The 6,548-nt window shown below is 40.2% G+C and overlaps 1 pseudogene; it reads right to left on the bottom strand.

Annotated features, from left to right (window-relative positions):
- Positions 1 to 1,631: 1,631 nt before the first annotated feature.
- Positions 1,632 to 2,314, bottom strand: LOC129517171 (histone acetyltransferase KAT7-like; annotated as a pseudogene).
- Positions 2,315 to 6,548: the final 4,234 nt, after the last annotated feature.

The following is a 6,548-nucleotide window of genomic DNA, read 5'->3' as shown; positions in this document are numbered from 1 at the left end:
TGACATTTCATTTTTTTTTTTTGAGCAGAGAACATGCTTTATTGAGGAGTAGATATAGAACAGCACATTCTACCACATGTGGGGAAGGGTTAGTTTCAGTAAAAGACCTTTACCCCTTAAGAAAACCCCCAGTGAAGTTACTTTTGTATAAACTTTAACAGTGACACTGAAACTGGCAGGGAGCTGCCACTGAACATGCTTAAAATTAGCTCCCCCCAACCCAGAGTATAAGTAGTGTACAGAGATGACAAGAGAAAGGCACAAATGCCCAGAGTCGGGATTGTGGGAAGGGCTCCACACGAAGACAGCAGTGTTGGAGGAGACCAAGTTGGGAAGAGTGGCATGTCATACATCAAAAGCTGCAGGTTTTAATAGCAAATAGCATATAACAAAATAGCAGGTTATAATGGGCTGGAGAGAAATTAGAGGGAGCATTTCTTCCTTTGCTTGAAACCAAAAATAGGAGAGCAGAGAACAGGGGGAATGGTGGCAAATCCCAAAAAGGAAATGGAGGAGGAGTTCTTGGAAGGGCAGGAGCACTTCAGTTCAAGAGGGAGGGCGAGGCACTGTCAGAGAAGCAAACACTGGGAGGGGGTGGCACTCTGCCTTGCTGAGTTATGGGCTTAGAGGAGATCTGGAAGTCACGTGCACTCATTTCCTACTTCTCCAAGGAGGTTCAGGCAAAAATCAATGCAAAAGTACAGGTGTGTCAGATCAGACCGGCAGGTACGGGGCGGGGGGTGGGGGGAGGAGGGAGGAGGTTTCTGCAGTCTGATGAACTGGTTAGCATGCAACATGAAAGGGAGAACCGGACACTGTTTAGCCCCTGCCAATGTAAAAAGGAGCAAGGGCTTATGAGAGAGGAAAACATTTAGGGCTGGGCACTTTCTGGTGAGGCAAAGAGGACTGGTTTCCTTCCACTGACACACGATGCACACAGGTGAACTCAAATCAAATTACAGAATCACCACCTGTCAATTCTCTCCATTTCATTCTGGTAAGTTATGTGCAGTTACCAAGATGAATCCCTGGGAGAGTTTTAAAAAATACTGGTCTCTTGTCAGTTTGACACGGATCAAAAACCGGCCTTTCAATAAAAATGGCAGAAAAAATTTCAAGTGAGATAAAATCCAAAGGGCACGGACCCCTCCTAGTACACACACTCAGAAATGTTACCTCTTCCCTGCTCAACCAAAAAACTGCATGTAAGGAGTAATTGGAAAGGTCCTGGTGGTGGCAACCATGGTCTGAAGTTTGGTATCTGGGCAGCAAGAAACACTAGTACAAAGTTTAGAAGACACAACACAACCTCATGGGGCTAGAGGACATGAGGAGAACCAGTTACTGGACAGGTACAGTACCAAACAGAACACCTTGGGTCAGTGCTACGAGGGATTTGCACTCAAGTCTAAACAGCGATCCCATCCAGGCAACCTCACCGAGGCCGAAACAACAGTTCCTCAGAACCAGCGTCTGCAGTGTACACGAGGGTCGGAGCCAGGACAGCCCTGAGGGGGATGGCCTTCCCAAAGGATACTGTACTTGCCAATCACAAGAGCAACAGAAATGACAGATCCCTAGGGTACGGATTCCTACTGCTGGGGTTCGCTGGCTCAGAGTAACAGGTCACTTTAAGTGCCCTTGGGAGGGGTCCATTTAAACAGCTTGGATCCATGGTTTTATTGGAGTTAGATCTTTTGGCCTCTTTGGCTATCCACTCATCAATCAGGTCCTGTCTCTTTAGAACTAGATGTTTTCCCTTCCAGCACTTGAGCATCTGAAGGGTTTGCAGAGTACTGACAATGTCCACAGGATTCACAGCTGTCTCCTGGCTAATTTCTTTGATAGAAATCTCTTTGCCTTGGAAATTATGCAGGTAACGGAGAAGCACTTCTTTCCAGTAACTGCTATAGCTTATGAGCCCCAGGTCAGAGAGGGGAAGCTCCGGGGAGCCAACTTTTTCTTCCACTTTGGAAAGCAAGGTACTGAAATCGATGAGCATCTTGCCATAGTCCTGTCTCATGTACTGAAGCATGGTGAGGATACATGACACATTGTAGTTGAGGAATGAATTATTTTCCTTGAAAAAATATCCAATCAAGTGACAGCCGGTATTGTCCACTTCAGTCATAACATAAAACAGGAAGGGTTCCACATCATAATATAATGTCTTGTGGTCCAGAAAAAGCTTGGCCCACAGGCACAGGTTTTGGCAGTAGATCTTGTTTTTCTTGCCATCCACTTCAAACACAGAGATGGAGCCTTTGCGATAGATCTCATCACCAGGTGGGTGTTTCCACACACATTTAGCCATGTGAATGAAAAAAAATAAGAATTTGATGCTGGGATGGAAACTTAAACATCTGTGCTATAAAGTAGCTAAAGATTTACAGCACTCTTAACAAGGTTGGGAGGAAATAGATTTAGACTTGGGATCTTGGATAATTGGATGATAATTGGATGATGCCAAGAAGAAGGAATGTTAGCTGAAAATACTATTCCCTATCTGTAAATAGCAGCCATGTTTAAAACTAGACATTTATAGACAGAAACTAGACTATTAGAAGGGAAGGAACTTATCTCAGTTACTAAAAGTCTTCCCATGCTTCCTCAGAGCATTTTATAAAATATCTGGGAGGATTTTATGTTGATCTTTAAGGTAACTCACTCATGACCAGTAATTGCCCAAAAGGTCATACACATAGTTCCTAGCAGTGGTAAAGTGACCTTGAAATCTTGAAGAAAGAGCTATGGAGAAACCTGTAGAATCTTGACAAATTCTTGTTAGCAAGGATGCTCAGAATAAATAATCTTTAACTCTAGATACTAAATGGAAAAAAGACTCAGTTGATAGCTGATGCTCAATGCCTCCAATAGCTGCACATTTTGTGAGCAGTCTCTTCCAAGCAGAATAATGACTGACAATGCAATGTAGGAAGCAGAAGTTAGCAGAATTATTTTGAAACGGGCAACTGCCTCACCCTCTCTCCAAGTAACAAATTTAATATTCCTTCCTCAGCACTAGCAATATTATGGGTAGAGGCAACCCTAGATTGACTGTATGAATGATTAGAGGATAGGTAATTTAATGTCACTGTAACAGAGCATGATAGATGTTGCAATTCAATAGACTCCACAATCTTGAGCATCTTACGTAAACTTGATCTTGGTGACAGGTGTTGGGAGAAAATCTCCCTGGACTTGTTGCATTTCTGCATAGCCTTAGTCTTCCTTTCTGAGTAAAGAGTATGCTTGATTAGCAAACAGGGCTATAGGAAGGTATGCAATGCAACTAGGGGGCAAAATTTAGCAAGATGCTTGGACTCAGGGTCCTTCAAGTCTATGCTTAGCACTTGATTAAATACCTTCTTAAGTTTTTTTCCCCTAGGTGCCTCTCTCACCTCAGTCTAGACCTGGCACTGGCACAAAGACTTGGAATTTTAAAATGGTGTATCCTTCTTGGTCAGAGGGCAGATTTGTTTAAAGATAGAGCTTCCTTTTCTCCCCAGAGAAATTTGCTTACATTCCATTCAAGAATAAGTTTCTTTCTTTCCCCAGAAGGGAAGATAGATAGGTCACCCACAGTAAGCAGAGTTTATAAGATCAGAATTTCCTGATTTCAGGATTCCTCTGGTGTTGTACCTCTCTGCATGCACACGTGTCATTTGGTTGTCATCTCACCTCTCTGAGGGGATTGAAGCTTGGGGAATCAGTGCTATGATGTTCCTCTGGCTGCTGCTGCTGCTTCTCTGAATAATAAATAGTCTAATGTCTCCTGTACCACAAGTGGTAGGCTAATTTATTAGCTTACAATAATTTTGGCAATAAAGTTGGAGCAATGGCCTTCCAGAGAGGTTGTGGGTTCTGCTGATTGATTAATAGTATTTGAGGAAGTCCATAGGAATTGGTAGCTGTCATGTTGATCAAACTGCATAGTAATTTAGTCAGTAAAGGGTCTTCTATTTTGTTGCTTATTAATGAGTAGGATTGAGAAGTGGTTAAAAGCTGAGCAAGATGGTAGGATTGAAACAAGCATCCCACCCAAATAGCACTTTTGGTTTCTGCTCTCTGCTACAGATAGAGGATTAAGGATTCCCTCAAGCTGATACAGATCTTTGGGCAGACCTAACACATTGGGTATTTATTCAGTTGAGCCATGAGCAGCCACTGCAGTGTTTGAATTTGAAAGTAAATGTACTTTGCTACTGGCACAGAGATATTTTACCTGCATCTCTCTGATCCCTTTTTCCCCTCTACTCTGACCTTGGCTTCTTTAAAAATTTGGGTTGAAGTTGAGATTTCTCTTCCCTAAAGTCCCTATGAACCCATCCAAATATGTTTCAAGATAGCAAGGGGGTTAAGAATGCAAACCTCCATAGCTCTGTTAAATATAAGTGTTCAAGTCACCATTCTACTTGGTCCTGGGATGGGTGTGGGGTAAAAGGAAAAGTGCTGGGCACAGGAATAAACACTGGCATTAAGGAATATAGGATGGAGCCACAGTGAAGTGACAGAAAAAGAGAAATCTTGAGCTCACAGATCCACAGAACTGGAAGATGCACTGGAAAGGAGGCAAACATGGGGACAAGAGGATAAAGAGCATCCGTAGATGCTCTAGCCATTCCTTTCACCTTAGCCTCATTCTCATGCATTCCACAGATCTGTAGCCAGAAGATATCAGAATCTCGTATCATAGTCCTTAATAAGCAGATATTTTAACTCTGCTGTTCTTATAGGGGAAAAGAAGAATGGACTGAGTTCAACTGATAAGGTTTGAACAAACATTGCATTAAAAAAGTTTATTGAGTAGGACCTTTTGGAACTACTCAATGCACTTATTTTTTGTTATTTTTACACCTGTATATATATATATTGATGGGCAGTAAGATATATATATATATATATATATATATATATATATATATATAGTATGATGTTAAAAACTTATACTTTTGTCTCATAAGTGCCAGAGAGAATCATCCAGGGGAAAATTGCAAGAAGGAAAACGTGTTAGTGGGACAAACTCCTCTCCCATCTGCTACCAGTGGGTAGACCAAGATTTAGTGTGAGTGCCTCTATTCTCTGATTCCAAAATTTTCCTTATAAAACCTTTTGGCTATTAGAAAGAGAGAAAATCTCTGCATATTAAAAATTTAAGCAATTTTTAAGGGGTGAAGCCAATCCTCAAATAACTTAGATATAGAAATGATTAAACAAAGAGTAAGGAACAGCTGTTACAGCTATCCTCTATGAGGTAAAAGTGCCACCTTCCAAATACATGGAAAGAAAATATTTTCTCAGTAGAGAAATAGAACCTATGCAAAAGAATGAAATATAAATTTTAGAACTGAAAAATCCAAATCTGAAAGTTTAAAAATTACAGGTTTAAACAATAGTGTAAATAAAGGAAGTGACAGACAAGAGTCAGTGCTCTTGAATGTGAATCACTGGAAATCATACCATCTGAAGCACACAAGATAAAATTATTGAAAAAAAATGAATAGAGTCTCAAGGACATGAAGGATCAGAACAAATAATCTAATGTTTTTGTCATCTGAGTTCCAGGAAGAAAGGAGAAATAGGGTGGAGTTGAAAATATATTCAAAGAAATGAGGGATCCCTGGTGGCACAGTGGTTTGGCGCCTGTCTTTGGCCCGGGGCGCGATCCTGGAGACCTGGGATCGAATCCCACATCGGGCTCCCGGTGCATGGAGCCTACTTCTCCCTCTGCCTGTGTCTCTGCCTCTCTCTCTCTCTCTCTCTCTCTCTCTCTGTGACTGTCATAAATAAATAAAAATTAAAAAAAAAGAAAAAAAAGAAAATATATTCAAAGAAATGAGATCTGAAAACTTTTCACGGTTGGCAAAAGACATAAACCTACAGGTTAAAAAAGCTGAGTAAACCCCAAACAGGATATATACATAAGGAAATATACACCAGGAAACATTATTATCAAATTTCTGATAACTAAAGACAAAGGAAAATTCTTGAAAGCAGTGAGGGAGAAACAATATGTTACTTATAGGGGGGAAACAATCTGAATATCAGTGAAAGTATCATTAGAAACCATGAAGACTGGAGGGAGTGTAGAATACTTTTAAAGTATTAAAGGGAAAGAACTATCAATCCACGATGCTGTATCCAGTGAAATTATCCTTTGGTACTGAGGAGGAAATCAATTCCTCATATGAAAGATAACTAAGAGAATTTGCTGCCAAAAGACTTACAATAGAAGATCAAATGGAATTATAGATATATATAAAACATTCCATCCCAAAGCAGCACAATACATATATTCTATGTTTGTGAATTAGAAATATTGTAAAAATGTTCATGTTACCCAAAGCAATTAACAGATTCAGTGCAATCCTTATCAAAATTCCAATGGCATTCTTTACATAAATAAAAAAAAACCTAAAATTTATATGTAGCCAAAAAAGATCCCAAAGAGCCAAAAAAATCTTGAGAAAAAACAAAGCTGAAGGCTTCATGCTCCCTGATTTCACAATATATTACAAGGTTATAGTATTCAAAATGGTATACTACTG

The sequence above is a fragment of the Nyctereutes procyonoides genome, unplaced genomic scaffold, assembly GCF_905146905.1.
Source record: "Nyctereutes procyonoides isolate TBG_1078 unplaced genomic scaffold, NYPRO_anot_genome, whole genome shotgun sequence".
NCBI classification, from domain to species: Eukaryota; Metazoa; Chordata; class Mammalia; order Carnivora; family Canidae; genus Nyctereutes; species Nyctereutes procyonoides.
The sequence above is the reverse complement of the archived record's forward strand: the minus strand, read 5'-3'. Positions and strand labels throughout refer to the sequence as shown.